Source organism: Periplaneta americana, chromosome 11 (genome assembly GCF_040183065.1).
Source record: "Periplaneta americana isolate PAMFEO1 chromosome 11, P.americana_PAMFEO1_priV1, whole genome shotgun sequence".
NCBI lineage: Eukaryota > Metazoa > Arthropoda > Insecta > Blattodea > Blattidae > Periplaneta > Periplaneta americana.
Genome location: NC_091127.1, coordinates 172387617 through 172414537, shown reverse-complemented (window position 1 = coordinate 172414537; position 26921 = coordinate 172387617).

Here is a 26921-nt window from a genome sequence, read left to right as displayed (position 1 = left end):
ACCACACGACTAGCGAATCCGCTGTTTCCCAGTTGTTTAAGAATAAAAAGCCTCACTTCCTTTAAAGCAAACAAAATAATAATAATAATAATAATAATAATAATATAAATATATATATATATATATATATATATATATATATATATATATATATACTGGCTTTTAAGGAACCCGAAACACAGAATAAATATGGGAAATTCCTGTTATTATTCGGTTGAGAAGCTTTTATCATCCAGTCTGTTGTCAGAACATCTGAAAGTTAGAATTTATAAAACAGTTATATTACCGGTTGTTCTGTATGGTTGTGAAACTTGGACTCTCACTTTGAGAGAGGAACATAGGTTAAGGGTGTTTGAGAATAAGGTGCTTAGGAAAATATTTGGGGCTAAGAGGGATGAAGTTACAGGAGAATGGAGAAAGTTACACAACACAGAACTGCACGCATTGTATTCTTAACCTGACATAATTAGGAACATTAAATCCAGACGTTTGAGATGGGCAGGGCATGTAGCACGTATGGGCGAATCCAGAAATAGTATTAGTTGGGAGGCCGGACGGAAGAAGATCTTTGGGGTGGCCGAGACGTAGATGGGAAGATAATATTAAAATGGATTTGAGGGAGGTGGGATATGATGATAGAGACTGGATTAATCTTGCTCAGGATAGGGACCTATGGCGGGCTTATGTGAGGGCGGCAATGAACCTGCGGGTCCTTAAAAGCCAGTAAGTAAGTAAATAAGTAAGTAAAGTTATTTTTAGTGCTGTAATATTCTGTTTCGTTCTGAAAATGTAAGCGATAATGATCAACTTTATCGAATACATTTTTTACTGTTGACTTCTATTTTAATTTCCATATTTAGATAGGCTTACACTGTAGGAACTGTATGGTATTTCTTTCTGAAATATGTCTTAATTAACAGAAGTTATTTTTCAGTATAGAAAGAAATGTTTTACTTCATATCTGTGGTCACCATATTCTTGTTTTTACTAATGACAAATTCGCTGAAATAAAACTAAGTAAAATATTTCTTGCGGAGAGCAATATCAGTGGGATATCTGCGTGCGTCATTGCGTTGCAAAGAACATGGCCCTTCTATTAGAGCGCTACTCTACAAGCGGTGGAATGAGAATGCTGTATGCTCGAAACGCAGCATTATGAGATCTCGTAATAGTTTGGCTTGCTTCCTCTTATGTACTACATTGAAAAGGTTCCTCTACAGTCTACATGAAAGATCCTCTGACTTGAATTCTCAGTAACTGATGGTTTTATGTGGCTTTGGTATTTTATGTAAGGACATTAAAGGAAGCGTTTCACGAGTTTGTTAGCGGTATTTTGAGTCGCGTATATGTGAATAAACAAAATTTTATGAAAACGTAGTGCTGATTCTTAAAGCTTCAGTTAGGTTCTACATGATTGTAAATTGACCTCTTTTTTTTTTATATCTTCCCTTGATTATATCTTTTGCCCTTGCTCATTGCCGTTCGTTCTCTGTATGCTGTAGGCCTGGTCTACTCGACTATTTTTTACTCTATGTGTTTACTCTATCCACTTCCTTTTTACAGTTGTAGTGCCTGTTTTTGCTCTTCTCTGTATTCTATACAAAGTACTATGCATTTTCTTCACGTTCAGTTTGTATTCTAGTCTTCTTTAATAGTTGAAATCTTGGAACCGTCCATCAATCTTATGCTTACCTACATTTTTTCTGCCCCATTTTCTCATTTTCAGTCAAGTGGGTTTAGCCATTTATATGTAATGCCCAGGCAAATGGAGTGCTCTCGCTCTTTTTTTTTATCTCGGAACGAAAATAAATTCAAATTCGAAGTGACATCGTTGTCATCACTATCATCATCGTCATCATCATCATCATCATCATCCATTTCAATTCAATTTATTAAGCCATTAAACATACAGTGATAGGCTTCGTCACAAAAAAAAAAAAAAAAAAAAACATACATTTGAAAATACACATATAATTGAAAACAGTAAAGTTTAATTAGAATGAAAACACAAAACATTTTGAAACTCTAAGGCCCAATTGTATAAAACTCCCTGACTAAAGATCAACTTTGATCGAAGATCGAAAAGTGAACCGAGTTCAGACACTTCTTCTATTGTATAAAACTTTTCTGCGATCAAATTACCTTGGTTCAAATGCAATCTAAGTTCACGTGAAAAGGATTTGGCAACATCGCATAAACAGGTGAAATACGTGATGCGCGGACAGGTCTGTTCAGTGTTGCCAATATAGCGACTTTAACTATTTTTCAACAACAATTTCTTTTAACTTTTATATTGCTTAAATAGGGATTTAGTGACCTTTTTAGCACCCCATAGTGACAAAATTTAATCTTTTTTGTTGATAATGAGAAATCTAGCGACTTTACAACTACTTTTTGGCGACTTTCCGTACACTCTGTTGGAGACACTGGTTTTTTGTGCAATGTAAATAATGGCGGACAATAAGAAGAAGGTTGACTGTTCTCCGAGTTGTTATCATGTTATGGTGTTTGATACTGCTAAACATAATAAAGCTTTATAAAACGACAATTTTCGTTTAGTAATACAGTTAATTGAAAATTTATGAATGTACCTATCATATCCATTAATAATTAATGGTTATTATAAACATATATAATTATAGGTTATGTTATTTGATACTGCTGAACACGATATGGATCATCTAACTTAATCGGAGAAATTTCTTCAGTCAAAGTTGACTTTAGTTTGAGACAAATTAATCTCAGATTAGACTTTATACAACACAAAATTCCAAGTTCAGCTGAAACAAGGATGAATTTAACCTCTGATCTAAGATTAAATGGTTTGTACAATCGGGCCTAAAATTAATGAAAACCCTTCACTCTTATGTAATAATTGTAACCAATCTAAATAACTTTATTTGTTAAAAACAATTTCGTATGAATTTATGTTAAGAAACTCATCTACAGAGTAGAAAGCATTAATTAAAAGCCAATTATAAAATCTAGCTTTCAAACTATTGGTTGGTAACTTATAATATCGACTGGGAAGCTTATTATATAATTTCATCCCCATGGCAGAAAAATTTATACTAATTTTATGTAATCTACAGTATGGGATATTAATTTGTTCATTATTTCTAATTTCATGATCATGTATATTGGCTATTAATGAGTAATTGTCTATATTTTGTCGAGTGTAAAGGACTAGGTCATATATATATATATATATATATATATATATATATATATATATATATATATATATATATACACGGTCCACACCTGTGGAGTAAGGGTCAGCGCGTCTGGCCGCGAAACCAGGTGGCCCGGGTTCGAATCCCGGTCGGGGCAAGTTACCTGGTTGAGGTTTTTTCCGGGGTTTTCCCTCAACCTAATACGAGCTGGGTAACTTTCGGTGCTGGACCCCGGACTCATTTCACTGGCATTATCACCTTCATATCATTCAGACGCTAAATAACCTAGATGTTGATACAGCGTCGTAAAATAACCCAATAAAAAAATAAAATATATACACATTTATGACAGTTAATATCTGTGATTGTTTGAAAAGAGGTCGACAATGTTCAAGATAGTTTGATTGACATAGAATTCTAATGGCTTTCTTTTGCAAAATCAAGACACTCCCAATTTTGCTACCATTTCCCCAGAAAATTAAGGCATCTTAAACAATTTTGAGAAACTCAAGTCACTAATTACTTTAATAAATATACAACTCTAGATAATTTTGTGCATATATATTCGATATGTTTTTCCCATGTTAAACTGGAGTCTATAAAAAGTCCTAGAAATTTGGTATAGTTTTGTATGTTGACCTTTTTTATTATATGATTTAGGGTAAAAGTAATGTTGATAGTCTTTTCTTGATTAAGCAAAAAACCATCATCATCATCATCATCATCATCTTCATCCAGAGCGCAGCCACAGTTGCACATGTCATGGGGTTAAATGCTGACACTGGTGGCCCAACACTTTTTTGGGAACAAAAGCCTAGAACGTTTTACTAGAGGAGTATTCCTTTTCTTAGTCCAAATATCGTTCATTACACTAGTGCGCCTTTGTATTCTGAAGTTGAAATTTGAATAGGATCTATTATATGTAACAAACTACAAAGCTTTGGTGGTTTCACGTTGAAGTCAGTATATTCCCTGAAGGCCTGAATGTACTTCAGCTTCTCTTCGAGATGGAAATGTTCATACAAGTTTCAGATGCATGTATCACTACAGGTTATATATGTTTGTATTTACGAGACAAATGTTTCAACAGTCTCTTTTTTTTACCTGTCTTCCATTTTGCATTAATCTTATATTGTCAATGTTAGTAGGATGTTCGTGTGGGATTGATAAGCCTCAGCTTGAATTTTTCTTCCTGGTTTCTGTAAAATTGACTAGGATTTATTTCAACTATCTTTGGCTTGCTGTGTAGCTCACTATCTTTGAAAACTTTCTGCTTTGAAGCAGAGAATGCCTCCTCAACATATGAGTAAGACCCTGGCGAATGTGCCATAGATTCAAAGACCTTAACAGTACAGTAAGCCTATGCTTGTAAGCTTCTGGAATTGTTAGAGCTCTCATAATAAGCCATCACAGACTACTGCCACATTCTGAACAAAATCAACAGACATCGTAATTTTAGCTAAACTTATGTATTTTGATCTATATTTAGAGTCTCTTTACTTATTATTGTATGTATGTATGCATTTATTAACACTACAATTGGGTATATACCCGATGGCAGTTATATACAGGCTGTTTCAAAAATACGGGGCATAATTTCAGGTATGTATTTCCCACATGTAGACAATCAAAATAGTTCATTACAACACGTGTCCGGAAATGCTTTATTTCCGAGTTATGGCCTTCACAACATTGAAATTCACCGGAACCATACCTCATGTTTTAGAAGACACTCCACTGATCAATCGTCAACACATTCACTTCTTGCATGATGGCGCTCCTGCACACTTCAATCGTACGGCTCGCCGGTACTTGGATCGAAGGTTTCCTGATCGATGGATAGGTAGAGGTGGCCCAATTGCTTGGCCTCCACGCTCACCTGATCTGAACCCTCTCGATTTCTACTTGTGGGGCCATTTAAAATCATTGGTTTATTCGTCTCCGGTGCCTGATTTGGAATCCCTTCGGAATCGAATTGTGGCATGTTCTGAGGACATACGCAATACTCCTGGAGTTTGGGATCGTGTTCGCAGGTCAATGAGACATCGATGTGAGGTCTGTATTCAAGCAGGAGGTGGACATTTTGAACATCTTCTGTAATGACAACGACCTGCGGAAAGAAAAACGTTCCGGTGAATTTCAGTGTTGTGAAGGCCATAACTCGGAAATGAAGCATTTCCGGACACATGTTGTAATGAACTATTTTGATTGTCTACATGTGGGAAATACATACCTGACATTATGCCCCGTATTTTTGAAACAACCTGTATAATATACAGTAATACCATTACAATTATACAATAATTACAGCAATAAAAGAAATAAAGTAAAATAGACCTAAATTTATTTCTAACTATAAATAAATAGATGCAATAAACCTAGGATTATAAATAAAAACTATTCTATAATAACGCCTAACAATGAGCAAAAGTAAACCTCACTTATAAGTACTTGTATTTCACCCAACTATTACCAATTTAGGTAATTACATATCACCTTAATTAATACAAATGAACTTAATTACATATCATATTAATTAATTACATATCATCTTAATTACATATCACCTTCATTTATTTACATGTCAACTAAATTACATATCATCTTAATTAATTATAAATCAACTTAATTACATATCTGAATTAATTACATATCACCTTAATTTATTTACATATCAACTAAATTGCATATCAACTTAATTATAATACCTGAATTAATTACATATTACCTTAATTTATTTACATATCAACTAAATTACATATCACCTTAATTAATTACAGATCAACTTAATTACATATCATCTTAATTAATTACATATCACCTTAATTTATTTACATATCAACTAAATTACATGTCATCTTAATTAATTATAAATCAACTTAATTACATATCTGAATTAATTACATATTACCTTAATTTATTTACATATCAACTAAATTACATATCATCTTAATTAATTACAGGTCAACTTAATTACATATCATCTTAATTACATATCACCTTAATTTATTTACATATCAACTAAATTACATATGACCTTAATTACAAATCAACTTAATTACATATCATCTTAATTACATATCACCTTAATTTATTTACATATCAACTAAATTACATATCACCTTAATTTATTTACATATCAACTAAACTACATATCACCTTAATTAATTATATATCACCTTAATTTATTTACTTATCAACTAAACTACATATCACCTTAATTAATTACAAATCAACTTAATTACATATCATCTTAATTAATTAAATATCACCTTAATTTATTTACATATCAACTAAATTACATATCATCTTAATTAATTACATATCAACTTAATTAATTACATGATACAACTTAGATAATTACACAATTATTGGAGGCTTTATTCTTGAGGCGCCGTGTCAACATTAGTAAGCCTATTAATTAGAAATACCACGACGGTCTGCAAGCTTGAAATTATTGTTGAGGTACCAGACCATGCTTTTCGATAAAACAACGAATTTACAAGCGTTTAAGCAAAGGTTATGAAATGCCAGCCGTTACTTTTGTCACATATCAAAATCAAATGTTTTCAGTCCCGTATTCAAAGTGTATTAAAGACTAGTTGAACATAATGAATGTTTTCGAATCTATATTTTTCTGCCGGTACGGTAACAGCGAGTTTTTATTTTACCGACGTACCGGCCCGTACCGGCACAAATACAACATTGGTCTTATGTAAAAATTAAAAAAGCAAATGAACAGATAAGAGAAAAAACAAATGGGATTCCCATATCACAAAAATAAAAAGTAAAAAGGAAGATAAATAAATTGAAAGAATATGAAGAGCACGAGATAAATCTATAGAATAACATAGAAGCATAAGTATAGTAATTATAGCCCGACCACTGACATTAAAACCTGCGCCACAAACCAGAGTTCGTTCGTGCGCAGGTTGTCATAGTGGGGGATCTGTTGTGTTGTAGATGCGCTCCCTGATCGACGTCTCGCAGCGAGTACGTTATAAACTATTCGAAACAGCACTCGTGTCCGCGTCCAGTAATGGAAGGGAAACCAAATGTGCGCGGCAGGCGTTTGAAAAGTGACGCGCTTAAAATTATTATAACACTGCGACGTATTTATAGGTATAGGTACAGCTCACAGTAGTACATTTTTTGGAAATATTCAACATTTTTTTTCCTCCATTACTGTATCTTGTACAATAATGAAAATTAGTATGTGTAAAACACTGTCCTTCTGCTATATTAAAATAGTAATATACGTTACAAGAGCGGTATGTTGACGTTTTCATGGTCGAGAAAAAGATTGAAAAAGCGAAACGTAGTTGAGCTTTTTTAATTTCCGAGAACATGAAAACAAACATACCGCTCGTGTATCGTACATTATTTTGTGCGAAGATCGTTTATTACATACCTGAAGGACGAATTTCTAATTAGTTGCAATGAAATCTCCATGTTGGTTTCTGTTTAATGACGGCAACTTCAGAACACCAAAATATCTTTCTTCAACATTGTTGCTATAAAATGTTTTCTGTGTTTACTATACTCCAGCAGACCGTGATATACGTCTGTCTTTTTCTTTCCCCCCAGTCTATAAATGCGAACTTAAAACAAGCGGTAAGGTTATGTAATGATTCATTTTTCATTTTAATATTTTAACAATATTATTTATATAACATATTGCAGTAATAACATCGGCAACTGGAATCTAGTTGATTTTTTCACGGCTTCCTTAATGTTACTTGTATCAGGAATGCAGTAAGTTTCGTGGACTTTACTTAATTTTTGCAAATATTTAAAAACAATAATTAACATTGCAATTTAGGTGAAATTGCAGTGGTAAGTTTCCAATTTATAATTATTACTATGTTAAACGTCTCTAAAAATAATATGTTAAAAGCCTAAAGCAGTAAAATGAATGTAGCGCTTAAGCGGTAAGAAGAGGGAAATTGTTATGTGTGTTACGTTGGGAATACTGAATGTGGTATTTCACACTTGCCGCGTATTGGTTCTGTGCGGAAAAAAAGCAAATACGCACGATCTCGCACAAAAATATTTTTACGATTAAAAAAAAAATTATTTATATATTCAAAATGGTGGCAGTTCACTATGCAGTGATGAAGCGTTTCACTCATAATTCATACACTTGTTAACTTTTTCGTGTTATCTCTCTTTTATTTTATTACTTAGATTCATGTTTACAATATCATGCTCTTTCAACTATATTCCTTAATAAATAATATTTTTTTTTATTTTGTTTTAGAAGAAAGTACTGATACTTGACCATTCTTTTAAATTAATTTATTTTTTATCAGACAATCTATCAAAGGTAGAGAAGTGATCTTGCATCGTATTGTAGATATAACATATGTAAATACACACAAAAAAAATTAATCACAGAATGTTGGATAGTTTTTGAGTTATGTGGAAAATGCTTCATCACTGTACAGTGAAATGAATTTTGAAAAAAAAAAAATGTAAATAATTTTTTTAAAATCGTAAAAATATTTTTTTCATATAGCAGAAGGACAGTGTTTTACACATACCAATTTTCATTATTGTATAAGATACAATAATGGAGGGAAAAAATGTTGGATATTTCCAAAATTTTACTCCTGTAAGATGTACCTAACCCCTTATAAGAGAGATAGAAAAAATAGTTATTTATGGTACTTCTGAGGTAAGTGCATCTTTATTGCGGGAGTGGAAAGATTTAAGCACGAGGCGTCAGCCGAGTGCTGAAATTACACGAGCGCAGTAAAGATCACGCTCACAAGTACCATACGTAATTCTATCCATGACCATAACGAAAAATTCTGTTTTATAAAAGAAAATATGTTGAAAATAAGTCCTCATATAATTACATATCATGGCATGATTTTAGAATCGATACGTGTACTAGGTAGGTGATGATGTAGGAGGGCATGATTAGTGAAGAATGGTATCTAAGGCGTTGGATAAATAACAAATTATAATTAATTATATAATTTTAATATATATATATGTTTTCATTTTAACCGTGTATTTTCGTCTTTTTGAAGTTTCAGGGATTATTTAGAAGTGTTCACGGGACTAATGTGATTAAAATAATTTCACATTTTACTTCTGTAAACTTAAGAGGAATATTAAAACTTAAATATTCATAGTGTCTGTTTAGCTCAGTTGGCTAACGCGTTTTGCGTGTTGTTATTAAATCCTATAGGCCTAAACCCAACTTAGCAGGTTCAAGTCTTCTCGCATCCCAAAAGGTAAATTATTACGGGGAAAATAAAAAAAAAAAAACTTATTAGATATGAATGCAATGCACAAATTACGACGTAGTAGATAGAGAATGGATGTTGGGATGACCGACAACAATGGAAAAGGGGAATAAAAGGCAACCGCTGAAAGTGGAAACGACTATAAAAGTAAAAAGTAAGTAGATAGAGAAAAGAGAAGGAGATTGAGTGTATGTATATTTAAGAAATGGTAATAAAGAAGTAGAGGTAGTGACATCTAGCAACTAATATATTAACTTGTTTAGTAATAGTTGAATGGAAAAGTATACGTGTGTACCCGGGTACTAGGAAAATACTAATGAACTGTGAGGTAAAGTCTTTATCTCACTAGTGGAATAAAGTAACGTTGAATAAAAGCCTACTTTACAAACGCAAAAGTATTTAGTAAAGGCATGTTTTTCGTTATGGTCATGGATAAAAAGTATTTAAGTTGAAATATAATGTTGTCACATCAACGGGAGTTTCGGCCAGCTTAATAAAAAACGTTTTGAAGGAAGGAGCAGTGACATAGTCTACCACAGTTGGAGTCCGACTAGTGTAACCCGGCCTAGCGAGCTGTTCGTATAGTGATGACGTCTCCCTCTCCATGGCCACGTGAGTATTGGAAAAGTCGAAGGTCTTTTTGTAGTTGGTCGAGCTATAGCACACGAAAATAAGAAAAGTTGCGAATTAAGGACATTACATTCCTAATTTTAAATTTGAACCTATCTCTGAGTTTGAAGTACCTAAGGAAAAGGAACTGGATATCGGAAAATAAAGTTGACTATTTCTGTTCACGAAGGAAGAGAGATATTTTGCAATCGATGACGTTTCGCGGCGGCTGCAGGTTACATATATCCGTTATCATTTCTGGGGAAGTACACAGCGCTGATAGCCATTAATTTGTAGCTTCTTTTCTTTTTCCTCCCCCTTTCGCTCCCTTCCACGCCATTAATTCTGGCAGCAGCCCCCTCGGCACTAACTCCCCCTCCGTGGACGTTTTCTTAATTGTTTCTTCCGGCCAATCCCAGCACATCTCCTGATACCTTTTTGCCCCCTTTTTATTTTATTTCCATTTGAATGTTGACTGAGCTTTCCCTCAACTTTTTGGAGCGAAATCTTATCTTACAGCAAGGCCATTAAGACACACCGTTACGGATTTATGTCCCGTATTAGAATTCATATTAAATATTAATGGTAGCCGGCTGTAGTGAAGGTAGGGTTTCAGATTGATTCGAGATACTTCTAGAACAAATCTCTTGCGTGGAGAACACTGCTCGTATAGCTTTTATTTCTGTGTGTTCTGATTCAGTATCTATAGGCTAATTTATATTGAATTCCAACTGTGAAAAATCCAGGGTCAAGTAGGGCTAATATGATACAATAAAAAAAAAAGTCTGAATAATTTGATGCAGATTTTAAAATGTGCCGTAAAATTGGGCGAATAGGGACGAAGTTTTATTATTTTTTTTATGTTAAAGATTAAATTGTTGGTCAGCGTGCTGGCTTCCAGATCAGGAGGTCCCGGGTTCGATTCCCGGGCTCAGCTCTCGGTGAATTTTTCTTGAAGAAGAAGAATTCCCTTGGTGTCTAGAGTCTGGAAATTTGTATGAATGTGAGTGTGATTGTGAGTGTGCCGGGTTAATATTAATTAACCAATCATTACAAATATAAAATACATCAGGACTGTTGCTGGACAGTAACCTGAACACACGTTTCAGCGTCACATTGTTGACAAGTAACTCCATATATTAGCACAACCATAAAGCATCTAATAGATGCTATACAGTTACCAACAACGAAAAAAAAAAAAAAAAAAAGGTAGGGTTTCAGATTTGTTCGAGATACTTTCAGAACAAATCTCTTGCGTGGAGAACACTGCTCGTATAGCTTTTATTTCTGTGTATTCTGATTCAGTATCTATAGGCTAGTTTATATTGAATTCCAACTGTGAAAAATCCAGGGTCAAGTAGGGCTAATATGATACAATAAAAAAAAAGTCGGAATAATTTGATGCAGACTTTAAAATGTGCCGTAAAATTGGGCGAATAGGGACGAAGTTTTATTATTTTTTATTTTCTTTTTGTGTAAAAGATTAAATTGACTGCCTCCGTGGTCTGCTGGTCAGCGTGCTGGCTTCCAGATCAGGAGATCCCGGGTTCGATTCCCGGGCTCGGCTCTCGGTGAATTTTTCTTGAAGAAGAAGAATTCCCTGGTTGTCTAGAGTCTGGATATTTGTATGACTGTGAGTGTGCCGGGGTAATATTAATTAACCAATCATCACAAATATAAAGTACATCAGGACTGTCGCTGGGCAGTAACCTGAACACACGTTTCAGCGTCACATTGTTGACAAGTAACTCCATCTGTTAGCACAAGCATAAAGCATCTAATAGATGCTATAGAGTTACCAACGACAAAAAAAAAAAAAAAGATTAAATATAATAGTAAGAGTGTTTATTTTTTCATTCATTATGAGCGAACAAATAAACACACTTATTATATTTACTATTTGACACAAAGATATAAAAATTAATAAAACTTCGTCCCTATTCATCCTCTGCATCCCTACTTACCCATTTTACGGTATCAAAGACTCAGTTTGACACTATTTAAAACTGCGATTATGGAGGTACATTTTATGCACTATATGGAGCAGTATTGAACAAAGTTTTAAAAAAATTATCACCTAAATGTATTAAAAGAAGAGAGAGTTTTTTTTTTCTTGAGAAAACTTTGATATGATATTCGGTTACTTTTTTTTTTTTTTTTGCTGTTATTTATATTCGCTTTAACATCTCTGGTCATATCGCGAAGTAATCTTTTTAGTGAAATCCGAAGGCCTGTGTCCTATTGTTGAGACTGGTTTTATTGCGTCTGTAGATATATTACTGATTTGTTATGAATAAGATTTTGGTGATGAATGAAGCCAGTGATATTCAGGGGTATTTGGTATTTGCCTTACGGTTGAGGGAAAACCCTGAAAAACCTCAACCACGAATTAATGTTCAAAACATACAGAGATGAGCCTGCCTGGAGCGAAATAAAAAATAGGTTGCAGCCGCCAAATTGCTCTTCAAAACTTCTAGTGAGATTACTGTTGATAAATATACAGTTTACTTTCTTAGCATTTAATAAATGAAGAGTTCGCGGGAAAAACGATGAATGTCACAGTTTTGTTAAGGTTGATGTCATTATCTAATTCAATGGATCACTACGGAATTTAATGTTGTTCTTATGAAAAATGGTAAAAAGGAGAATTATCACCACTAATACAGTAATCCTTTCCTTTATTTTCTATAGAAACAGCACTACATCTTGCAGTTATAGACTCAATTAGATCATTAATCTAATCCTTAACAGAAATGTGACATTCATTGTTTTTCCCGCGAACGCTTCAAATATTATCAGTCTTTAAACGAGCTTATTTTTGTTTTGAAACGAAGGAAAAATAGTAAATTTTTTTTATAGGCCTACTACCTAAATTTACTTGGCCAGCTATCGGCTCTTTTCTTTTTAAGTGTTGCTGAAGCAGAATCGCTGCTCAAGATCATTGCGGTAGACTACCGGTACGTATATATAGGCTATTGCTGTTTGCTATTGCGTAGTGAGTTGTATTACGTAACTCAGGAAAGCAATGATATTGCAATGTAGCTGAAGCGCATACCAACTCTGGTAGTCTGTCGGTGTTGTTATAGTATTCTGAAACTTTTAAAATATTAATACCGCAATACTTTAGTGTTTTAAACACAGCTGAACAATATTATCGCCTTTCGAAGGATGCTCGTTTTCTTTCATATCATCGCATAACAGTTAATGTATATTTAAGCAGTTTTCTTGGTATACGTACGTTACAAGGTCTTACATTTGTGCCTCATTTCTAATCATGCATGAAACACATCTATGGAATATAGGATCTGTACCTTGTACGAGATGGAGAGGATCATCCATATTTAAGTTCCCTTCGGAAAGTTTATTTTTGAGGAAATGTCAGCATTCAAAGAGACGTGGATGATAGTAAAAAATAATTGGCTGCCATTAATGACACTGTCATTTGATACACAGAAAACAATTAAAATCACTAGCCTGCATTAAGGGTATATGTACAGTACGTGAAAGACCACAATTATTATCAGAAAATGCAGGCTCTAAATTTCTAAAATTTTGTAAGAAAATGAACTCACAATTGGACAAAAATTACAAGGTACCACAACAAGACTTATTAGAACTTAAATATCTGATAAAAGTATAAAAAAGGTTACTAATAATATTTTTAAGAATTTACTTTTTACTTTAAATTAAATTTTCCAAATTTGAAAATTTTCACACATATTATTTCAAAACTGTACAACCATTAGAGATAGAATTATGAAATTTTGTACACTGATTTAACATGAATTTATGCAAAAGGTAGACTACGATAATGCCCATTTCTTTGAAAATAGAAATATTAGGTCACAAAACATTATGTAAATTTTAATATATTTATGTAGGACAAATAAAAAATTAATTGTATTAAAATAAACAACTCTACATGTCTGAGAGTAGTTTACTTTTCAGAAATAAGTGTTTATTATATGCAGGAAAAATATCAGAGATGTCAGAGAGACCATAATAATGTTATGGTTACCAAATGATGTAATTGCAGAATTTTTTGTTGTTTTTTTCATACTCTGATAAAACTGATTTGAAAAATATTATTAGTAAACTTTTTACATTTTTATCAGATATTTAAGTTCTAATAACTCTTGTTGTGGTACTTTGTAATTTTTGTTCAATTGCGAGTTCAGTTTCTTATAAAACTTTAGAAATTTAGAGCCTGTATTTTCTGATAATATTTGTGGTTGTTCACGTACATATACCCTTAAGTAAAATCTTGTGATGTTATGCACGGCCGCTTTCTTACAGATCCTGTTTTTCCCATAGCTACTCAATTTTCATTACCGGAATTTTTCACGTGCTTTAATTTCTACTGCAGAGATATAAAGCACACAAAAAATACGAGTGCTCCCTAATATTACTCTAAACTCTGCTAAATCTTTCAATTAAAAAAACGCTAATTCTGCGGCCGACAAACGAGACTGAAAGAAATTTGTGTGTCTATTAACTGGGAAAGAAATAACAATAATATGGTATATAATATAATATAATACAGGAAGTCGTGTTATTACTTATGCAGTGTGATGTACATAATATTTACCATTTAATCGGCTATGATCTTTGAACAAAAACAGTAAAACAAATTCACTTCTGAACCATATGATATTTGAGGGGTGCTCTGCAATAACAAGGTATGTGTAAGAAGTTGATGTTTGGCAGTAACTAAAAGCAACATTGTTTTCATTAACAAATAAAAGCCTTTACAAATCTGCGTTTTTGAATTAGTATTGTTGATAGTTTAAATATAGGGTATAAGTTTCATGTATTATTCGTGAAAATCGTGTTATTGAATTTATTGTGATTAATGGTTATTAATGGTGGCAACTATACCGAGGTATGTGTACTGTACAGTAGTGGCAAAAAAAAAAAAAAAACCGGACCGACCCTTGTAGCTGATTTCAGAGCCTTGTTCACTCAGAGCACGATAGACTGGTAACTAAGACTTTCGTGGTTCGAATCCTGCCTGGGAAGGAAACTTTTTTTATTCCTTATTCAAATTTATTGCCAATACTTTTCGATTGCAGCGATATTTTACTACTTAATTAACTTATTATTCCCAGAACATGAATTTTACCAGCAATTTGTACATTTTTTTAAAGAAGCACATCGTATCATTACCTTTTTTTTTACTTTAGTTCCCAACATTTTCAGTATGACGAGAGGATTCACACTTCAGGTTTCAATAGTGTCAAAGATGTTCCGTTCTGTGGAACAGGCGTTGTCATAATGTATAGGGTGCGTCAGAAAGAACGGATGGATTTCAAACTATCGATACGCAGCGAGGGGAGGGATATAGTGAGGGGGACCACGTCTGTTGGGTCAGCGAGAGAATGCAGTTTCAGTTGAGAACATGGTGTTGGTCTGGTGTACAACGTGCTTTCATCGCAGAGACATTTTTGAAAAATGAAGAGTCTGTGATCGCCACTTAGGACTCTTTTCGACATCGGACGTCACGCTAGGATAGGATTCCAACTCGGAATACAATTTTGCGGTGGGTGGCTTCATTTCGTACCACAGGTTCAACATTAAAGAAGAAATCACCTGGACGACCACGGAGCGCGTGTACACCTGCAAACGTGGAAACAGACAGAGGTTGTCCGGCCACCTCAACGATCAGCCCGTAAACATGCTATTGCACTGAGATTGTCCGAGGTTACGGTAAGATCTCGCGCCCTGCGAGTTCTTTCTTTGGGACCTTTTGAAGGCGTAAGTAACCACATACACTGGATGAACTGAAGACGGCGATTCGTGAAGAAATCGCGGCAATCCCACCAACTATGACTGTGAAAGTGATGGCGAACTTCAGAAAACGCCTCGATGCCTGTATTGAAAGCCAAGGACATTATATGGATGATGTTGTATACCATAAGTAAACTGCATATATTGGTGAATCTGTTGATAACAATAAATTTTTGATTTGATGAATCCTTACAATTTTCTTGCCCTGTGAAATCCATCCGTTCTTTCTGACGCACCCTATAGTTCCAAAGTGAAACGAATATTTTGTAACAGCAAGTATTTTCTACTAGCCCAGAACAACACTGTTATTTTGGAACGTAGTATTCCAAAGTGCTGTTACTTCCTGGAAGAATTCCAAACAAGGAACTGTTCCAAAATAACTGTTACGTTATTTTTTTCCCACCTCTAAAATGAGGTAGCATTGTCCAGCAAAACAAAAACACACTCCTCGGTCCTCATTCTTATGTTTTAGCAAGCAGTGAAGTTATGACATGATTGTAATAGCGCCAGCATAGTCATGAAGTTAGCCTCAATTAATGAACTGCATCCAGTGATGTCAGGTCAAATGCGGAAATAGGTCAACGAGCGATAGGAGCATAAAATGAGTGTACCAGTGCCTCATAATCACTAGGCCACGGAGAACAATTTCAAGGGAGCTAAAGGTGTGAAATAAATCTCACTCATTTTACATTTTAAATTGTTGTGTTATACACGATCATAGATTACTTACGAAAAAGAATACGAGATGCATTTTCGTGTTTCCGGTACGGAAATATGAATCTACGCCTGGGCTATTCCATATAAAATTGATCAGTAAAAAACCTCGCATTTTTAATACTCTAATTTTTTCCCTACTTATACAAGGTGCTGCGGGGAGTGCATTTTCAAAAAATATACTGTCGAAAGTCAAACGGTTTTCGTATTATTGAGCGACAAATTTAGCGTATTTTATAAAAACAACCCTCTTTCAGCGCTCATAACTTTGGAACCATTTACTGCAGAACATTGAACGAGAGCTTATTTTGAAGCTGACATTTGGTAGGTTATGATAAGAAGTAATCCTTATTTTTATTGCACACAAAGAGACAGATAATTTGATTTTACTTACTTTTAGGCTTTTTGGCCATTTGTAAAAATGTAAAAAAATATTTAGAGAAAAAACTTGCATTATTAAGAGGGATTCGGCATTGTTTGCTTAGTGGTATGGCAATAAGTTTCGAGGGTATTAAATAGATTATTTTCACACGCCTGGACTTGAACGGCGCAGTACAGCACTCACTGGCCGAGAGCTGAAGATAAGCTAGCATTGGACGTCATTTTACTCCTGTGTTTATGAAAACCTGTGATAAAGCTAGCACAGTCATGACTGCTAGACGACACATCACTTGTTTATGTCTCCTGGCCTTGCTTACCTCGGCTAGCTCCCGCCTCACAGCTGGTTAATTCACGCGCGTACTATTTATTTTCTTTATTTGATATTTTCAATACTTTCTTATCAACGGTGCACCAGTAAAAAATATGTGTTTTTTGTACTTTCAATGCGGAATCTAACCATATATTTTAAAAATATTTTTTCGTGGCCAAAGGCGTCTTAATGAAGAAAAATCTAAATATCTCCATTTCCTTCAAAAGTAAGAAAAACTGTTTACATCTATATATATATATATATATATATATATATATATATATATATATATATAATTTGAACTGGTAATGGAAATTACGGGAAAACGGCTAAACGGATTTTAATGAGTGACCCCTAATTTTCATGCCTGGCATCCAAAGTTTTTCGGAAAAGTAGTAGTTTTCAGTGAAATGTCAATTTTCCTACATAATTTTCCTATTTTCCAAAATCCATCTGTTGTCGGTTTTGAGAACTAATTTTGTTGAATCACGGCCGACTTGATTGAATTTCAGAACAAAACACACACTACAATAAACAATAGACTATTACACGAAGGCCATGACCTGCAGGATTGCCGACATATTTAGAGCTCAATTCAATTTGTTATTAAAAACTGATTCTGCAGTGTATAATTTTCTGAGTACAGCTGTGTATTGGATATTCAAATCTACGAAACTTGAGGTGGTTTGATGACATTATTACCATTAGAAATTAAATATTATTATAGTTAATATCATGATGCATCTATTTTTCATTAATTTTACATAATACTGATGCTATATTCATGACATGAAAGTGAAACGTTTTGTGGTTATGTAAGTAAATGTAGAGAATATCTTAATTTAGATCTTCATTTCTATAATTTACTGAGTGGCTGCTATATATAACTACAAAACTTAAGTAAGATAATAATATTGTTATTAAAAATCAAATATTTTTATACTTATTAACCCAGTGGGGTTGGGTCTTTTTCATATACTTAATGGCGGTGTAGTGTAGATATTGATATGTGTCATTGTCTTCAGTATTGGCTCGAGAGAGCGCAAAAATTACAGTTCCTAAGGAAAGATCAAAAGGTATTACTTACTGATAAAATAAGAGGCCTAGAAAATTTTGTAGTCTCCAGATCATTTCAGCAAGAACTCTTAGTAGGATAAAATGATTTTACGCTCTACATTTCAAGTTCTACATGCAGCAGCTATACGAAAATGCTATTGTTCGAAAACTTAGCAAACCTGACTTTTTTTAACTTTCGCCTACAATCCACAATGACCTGAAATAGCTACTGATGTCGTCCTGACATTGATACTTGCGTTTTGGCGTTGAAACTCAAAAACTGAAGTTGGATAGGTTCAAGAAAAAGTATTTGGCTTAAAAAAATCCATTCAGAGGGAGTATGTTTCATTATTATGGAAGCAACTAACTAGGCCTATCAAAAAGACAAGTATTCTTCATTGAAAATAAATATGAAAAATGTTTATTTGAACGTCTAACGAACTTAGTTTGCAGCAGCATTTGCTGCACAAGCCACTAGTGTCAATATAAACTTAGTTTCTCAGCATCAAAATAAACCATGGTTTTTCTCATTGGGTGAAAGGGTTTCGGAGCTACAACAGTTTAAAGTTGCCAATTTTATGAAAATACGATAAATTTAAATATTATTAATTTAAACACTATGAAGTTCTAATGCCTCAAACGTTGCACAAAGCATTATATCACAGTTGTCTACGGACAGAAAAAGTTTAATTGTATTTAAAAATTGCAAGGTCAATTTTCTCTATATTTCTGTCGGTTTGAGATGGAATAGCCTGCCTATACTGTGGGGAAAAATGTGTCTTCTATGAGAGTAGCATTGTGGTGTGATGAAAGCTTGGCTAAACGGTTGGGATATGGCATTGCAAGGATTTGTGGTTTTCCAAATGTATGATACGAATTGATCTCTGCGCGGTGCTTTGTATTGTGGCTTGGACTGAACATATATTTTTAATTCCTGGATTTTATTTACATTCGACATTTTACGGTTTTGCAATATGCACATAAAGATACCCACAAACGTTGTAAATATTCCGTCCAACAATACTGTTTTTCAAGTACAGGTGGGGAATTTTGTTTCCCAGCTGTGTTGAGAACTTGTATGCACATCATATTATAGTCAAATGGTTACCATACTTCACATTATAAATGCTGCAAAAGACGTTACATTTCTAAGGAAGATAAACATCCTTAGCACCTCTTTCTTTTGAGGGGAGTTCTGCTAAATGTCGTAGATACAGGGCGTGCCAAAGAATTCTCTCCCAGTCCAAATTACCGACCAGTTGGTTGTTCTTGGGTTACTAAGGGCCGATTGTATAAATCATTTAATCTTAGATCAGAGGTTAAATTGATCCTCGTTCTAGCTGAACTTGGAATTTTGTGTTGTATTAAGTCTAATCTGAGATTAATTTGTCTTAAACTAAAGTCAACCTTGACTGAAGAAATTTCTCCGATTAAGTTAGATGATCCAAGTACAGTTATTTCTTTTCTGTTTGAAATATACGAGTGACAGATTGTGAAAAAAGAATTACCATTATTATTAATATATATGGTAGATACATTTATATATATATATATTTTTTTTTCAATTTCTTGCCTTAATATACAAACATTCTTATATTTTATAAGTCTTTATCGTGTTCAGCAGTATCAAATAACATAACCTATAATTATATTATGTTTATAACAACCATTAATTATTAATGGATATGATAGGTACATTCATAAATTTTCAATTAACTGTATTACTAAACTAAAATTGTCGTTTTATAAAGCTTTATTATGTTTAACAGTATCAAACACCATAACATAATAACAATTTGGAGAACGGTCAACCGTCTTGTTATTGTCCGCCATTATTTACAATGCACAAAACAAACCAGTGTCTCCAACAGAATGTACGGAAAGTCGCCAAAAAGTAGTTGGAAAGTCGCTAGATTTCTTATTATCAACAACGAAAGATTCAATTTTGTCACTATGAGGCGCTAAAAGGTCGCTAAATCCCTATTTAAGCAATATAAAAGTTAAAAAAAAAAAAACTGTCGTTGAAAAAGAGTTAAAGTCGCTAAATTGGCTACACTGAACAAACCTGTACAACATGGCCCGCGCATCACATACTTCACATGTTTATGCGATGTTGCCAAGTCCTTTTCAAGTGAACTTAGATTGCATTTGAACCAAGATAATTTGATCGCAGAAAAGTTTTATACAATAGAAGAAGTGTCTGAACTCGGTTCACTTTCCGATCTTCGATCAAAGTTGATCTTTAGTCAGGGAGTTTTATACACTTGGGCCTAAGTATCCTAGTTTGAAGACAGACGTTTCTGGAGGCGAAAATTCTCATTTGAGACTGCATGTGTCTGCAGGACATTATGAGACTGTAGAGTTTTCTTCCGGATGAAACATAAAATTATATCTTCAAAGGCTGTAGGTTTAAGGAATATCCAGAGTGTCTAACGTGGTCCGCCCGCGCGGCGGCTTTTGTATGCAGTTCGTCTGTCTGTCACGCCACCTAGTTTAACCAACTGCCCGCCCTTCCTATTCTGTACATTTTTGGCACCTGCTTTAACATGTTCTGCATCGCTTGCTCAAGTTCCCGTCGTGCAGTACAGTCTGCTGACGTATGTTATGCTTGAGAACTTCTAAATTGCGTAGCCTGTACATTTTATCTTTTGATAATCCCAAAGATAAACATCGCAGAGGTCCACTGATTAACATTAATGACTCTGTACTGGAATATTTGATTAATTTATTCTACGAAAAAGTTCGCCATATTATGAGTAGTGTTGTGGCGGAATCATGTTGAATGAATGCGTCATTTCTTCCTATATCGGTCAACTCTGGTAAAAGAGGTTTATAAAATCAGATTCGCATACTTATCGGTAGTAATTGTTTCTTAAAAATGGTCCGACATTTCATTATTCGCTCATGGCACATCATATCGCACTCTAGAATATTACTGTCGTAACTCTCAAAGATTGAATTTTGAGTTAGTCGGTTTTGTATCGCATTTCTAAGTTCAAGTGCAAAGCCTGCAGGACTTATACTGATACTTGGTAATCCCGAGTTTTCATACGACTTTGAAATGTTTATCTTGCATTTACTCAAAACTAACTTTTGGTAGTTACTATAATATTATTTTAAGGGTGCGATATGCAAACTTTCGCGTCGTGCAGAGGATCTTGTTGAATTCATTCATTCATTCATTCATTCATTCATTCATAGTGGTCTGCCCAAGGGCAGGTTTTTCACTGCAATCCCAGCATTTTCCTCTCCTCATATGATCTTTATATCTTATTGTCGTCTATCATCTGATATTTTTTAATTCTGGATCTGAAAATTTCATTGCTTAAAGTAGTCAATTCTGGATGAAATTTTATTATCGAATTATATAGACGTGGACCATAATTTGTACTGTGTAGTAAAGCAGCAAAAGTGAAACATTTAGGTTCAACTAAATTAAGAATTGAAAGACGTCCTAATCATCGCAGAAAGCCTGAAGTGGAAATGGGGAGGGCACGCGGTAAGGATGGACCACAGGCGATGGACGCACAGACTGACATTGTGGGATCCCAGGATCGGCAGAAGAAGAGTGGGACGCCAGACAACTAGATGGGCAGATTTCTTCAAGAAGAAGGCAGGACCACATTGGACGAGCAGTACAAGAGACAGACAGCTGTGGAGAAATCTAGAAGCCACCGTCCTCAGTGTGTAGTGTGGTGCGAATCTTACAAGTGCAAGTGTTTGTGTACATAGAAAACTCCTTAGGATCGGCTCACCTAACGAGTGAAGTCTACTGAGCCAAGCCCTGTCAATCAGGAGGCCCTTGCCCTTACGGGATCTAGTAGGCTAAATTTATTTATTTATTTATAAATTAAGAATTTCATTTCGTCCTGTATTATGATCATGTGGCTGAGCCACAAGTTTCATTCTATTTTTATGATAAAATTTCATTAAAGAGTATTTATAAATTTGGTCAATTCTAAAAACATTCAATTCGGAATGGATCAAGTTTGTTGGATAATCCAGTCGCCTTTTCAAACAAATTTTGATTATACGTTTTTGCAACATAATTAGAGGAAGAAGAGCAATTTTATAATGCCTCCCCATCCAGTTTACCATATTGGATAACAGATTCAACTATAGCCAAATAAACCAAACGTAATACATGAGTAGGCAAGTAATGGCGAAGGTTTACAAATTTGTAAATTGTTTTACGGATCCTGTTACACAGAAAGGTGATTTGTCTATCCCATTTCAAGTGCTGATCAACAATAATTCCCAGGTATTTCACATCTACAGATTATCTCAGGCAAGGGCATTTACAGGTTGGAGAGAGTTTACAAAATGAGTTGTGGATTATTCATTTTAATTGAGAAAGTGATTTCAATTTGTTCAATCCAGAGATTGTTAAAGAAAATGGTACCAAAGTAGTTTTAGTTATATTTAGAGATAGCAGATTTGCATCAAGCCATTTTTTGATCAAATTTATACCTACATTGGCGTGTTTATAAGTGTCCTCCCACGTTAAACCACTGAAAATCACCACCGTATCATCAGCGTAAGATTATTATTATGTACTTTGAAATGAATGTTTAATACATCATTGATATATATTAAAAATAGAATAGGACCTAAAACTGTTCCCCGAGGAACACCTATATCAATATTTACATTTTTCATATAATTTTAAATGATAGGATAATGCACACGTTTTAATTCTGCAGAGATATTTTGTGCATACTATATTAAATTGGACACATAAAAGTGGATGCACAAAATACACAGGAGTGTGAACGGTTATTTCCGCACACTCAGCAGTGATCAGCCGCCCACGTCTGCTTGCCAGCATCCGTTTGAATCTTGCAATAGATTGACCTGGCCTCAGTGAAATATATTGATTGTGTGTCTATTGTTACACCCCCTCATGTGTTATACTGGTGGGATTTTAGTGCAGTTTCTAAATTTGAAGAAATAACAATGAGTGTGAAGAAGCAGCGTGGACAAAGGGAAATGGTGGTTAATGAATTGAAACTGAACATCTGAAACTTTCTCCGAGGCAAAGGGAGAGATTTCAGTATGTTTTATGAGAATGATTAAGACCTACTCATTTTTATTTATTTATTTAGGACCATTAAATTAATTTTTTCACTATCTGCGTACAAAATGAGTTTTATTCTTACTAAAATTGAAATTTTATTCTTCACCAGCAATGGAAAATGTCCAAACTGCTGCCCTTTTAGTATATAATTCCCAACTGTAAGTGATTTTCAGAAGAAGAGTTTTGGGTCTAACCAAGTATTGTGACTTAATATGTTCTACATTTTAGAACTATCCATTAAGTTATCACAGTAACATTTGCTGAAGACTTGAAGTGTCACCTACTCTTTTGAATATTTGTGGCTGATCTCACTTGAATTAGCTACGACTGATGTTTGATAATTTGCTCATATGGAGAAAGAATTGACGTGAAATACTCGTAGGAGAAGAATTTGAGTTCATCTATTAGTTTTGAAAAGACAGAATCGAAGACTATTCCATACTTTGTTTGATGATTTATATCGGGACAATAAAGATATTAATTTAAAATTACACAAATGAGGAACGATATGGCGTAAACATTTTTGTTTACTTTTTTAAGAATTCAAAATTAAATATAATAGGCACCAAACATGAAACCAGTCATAGCACGTAAGAGTAATTCAACCAATATACATTACTAGAAATAGGTGTCTGTAGGGTAATGGCATTGTCAAAGGCGTGGTGTAATTGAACCCAGGTTCGAACCTGAGATAGCTAATTTTTCATCTCTTTGTTAATATTTTATTTAGTACATTATTTTAGATGCGTCATTTTATTTTAACTTGAAATAAAGGGGCTTTGACTACATAAATAATATATCCGTAATTCGCACTACTCCAGCAATTTAGTAGTCTATAGTTATATTATTATTACTAGCCGTACCCGTGCGCTCCGCTGCACCTGTTGGAACCAAAATATAAAGTAATTACTTAATTAAAATAAGACGTTTGATCCAGGGAACATTCGTGTTTGTTAGAAGAATAAATCGTTTAATATGTTAATTGAAATTGTATTTAAATAGGCTAGTTAAAATGCGATCATTTTGGTCCAGAGACCACTCATTTGGTGCAGTGACAATTCCTTTAACATGTTTCTTATTTGTTATTACATGCAACCATAATCTAATGAAGATTGACATGTGCATAAGAAGCTATTTTAATCTTACCTGTCCTCGATTTACTCAGAAGTTACTGTAATAACATTATAGCATTATGTCCATCAAGAGAAACTACACTTTCCAATGGTGAAATAATAATTAATTATACAAATCGGTTAATTTAGCTTCCGATATTACTTCATACGAACAGAGAAACATTCTCTGTAGGTTATGTTTAGTAGCTTTCGATTGTTGTTGGCCAAGGCCCCCTTTTCTATTGTTGTTGTTGTTCAAGGCCCCTTATAGACGAAGTCATTTGTTCTTATTTCATTGCACCGTCTTAGATGGCGTTATTTTAATTCTAAAACTCATTTATCTCATTAAATATCAGTCCTATAAAAATTTTGTAAAGAATAAAACTTATCGGAAATCCTTTTTAAAGAAACTTTTGTTATGTAACATTTTTTAGAAAAAAATCAATAATAAGCGAGATATTTCGATTTATTTAATTCAGGCCCCCTTATAACCCCCTTTGAAATAAAGTATTTTGAATGCCATATAGCCTAAAATCTAAGTTACAACGAACTTAATTTATATTCCAATTTTCATATAAATCGGTTCAGCCATTATCGCGTGAAAAGGTAACAAACATCCATGCAGGACATACAAACAAAAATTTCAAAAAAGCGATTTTCGGTTTCAGGGTGGTTAATTATATATGTTAGGACCAATTATTTTTGGAAAATCGAAAATTACCAGAAAAATTTCGGCTACAGATTTATTATAAGTATAGATTATTATTATGATGATTATTATTATTTATTATTATTATTATTTATTATTATTATTTATTATTATTATTATTATTATTATTTATTATTATTATTATTTATTATTATTTTTATTATTATTTATTATTATTTATTATTATTATTATTATTATTATTATTGATTATTATTATTTATTATTATTATTTATTATTATTATTATTATTTATTATTATTATTATTGATTATTATTATTTATTATTATTATAATAATAATAATAATTATTATTATTATTATTTATTTATTATTATTATTTATTATTATTTATTATTATTATTATTATTATTATTATTATTATTATTATTATTATTATTATTATTATTATTATTATTATTATTATTGAACTGGATTCTGTGACGTAGAAATGCTGTGCAGAAAGTAAATATTGATATTCTTTTATAACTTCATATATTGCACGGAGGAGCAGTAATTAAACAATGATGTTAATAATGGCAGTAATAATAATAATAGTTGTAATCATTGATACATTAGGCGTCTCTATGTTGCATTATTATTATTATTTATTATTATTATGATTTATTATTATTATTATTATTATTTATTATTATTTTTATTATTATTTATTATTTATTATTATTTATTATTTATTATTATTATTATTGGTTATTATTATTGATTATTATTTATTATTATTATTTATTATTATTATTATTATTATTATTATTATTATTATTATTTATTATTATTATTATTGATTATTATTATTATTTATTATAATAATAATAATAATAATAATAATAATAATTATTATTATTTATTTATTATTATTATTTATTATTATTTATTATTTATTATTATTATTGGTTATTATTATTGATTATTATTTATTATTATTATTTATTATTATTATTATTATTATTATTATTATTATTTATTATTATTGATTATTATTATTTATTATTATTATAATAATAATAATTATTATTATTTATTATTATTATAATAATAATAATAATTATTATTATTTATTTATTATTATTATTATTAGCATGTTGAACTGGATTCTGTGACGTAGAAATGCTGTGCAGAAAGTAAATATTGATATTCTTTTATAACTTCATATATTGCACGGAGGAGCAGTAATTAAACAATGATGTTAATAATGGCAGTAATAATAATAATAGTTGTAATCATTGATACATTAGGCGTCTCTATGTTGCATTATTATTATTATTTATTATTATTATTATTTATTATTATTATTATTTATTATTATTATTATTTATTATTATTATTATTTATTATTATTTTTATTATTATTTATTATTATTTTTATTATTATTTATTATTTATTATTATTTATTATTTATTATTATTATTATTGGTTATTATTATTATTTATTATTATTATTATTATTATTTATTATTATTATTGATTATTATTATTATTTATAATACTAATAATAATAATAATAATTATTATTTATTTATTATTATTATTTATTATTATTTATTATTTATTATTATTATTATTATTGGTTATTATTATTGATTATTATTTATTATTATTATTTATTATTATTATTATTATTATTATTATTATTATTATTGATTATTATTATTTATTATAATAATAATAATTATTATTATTTATTTATTATTATTATTTATTATTATTTATTATTTA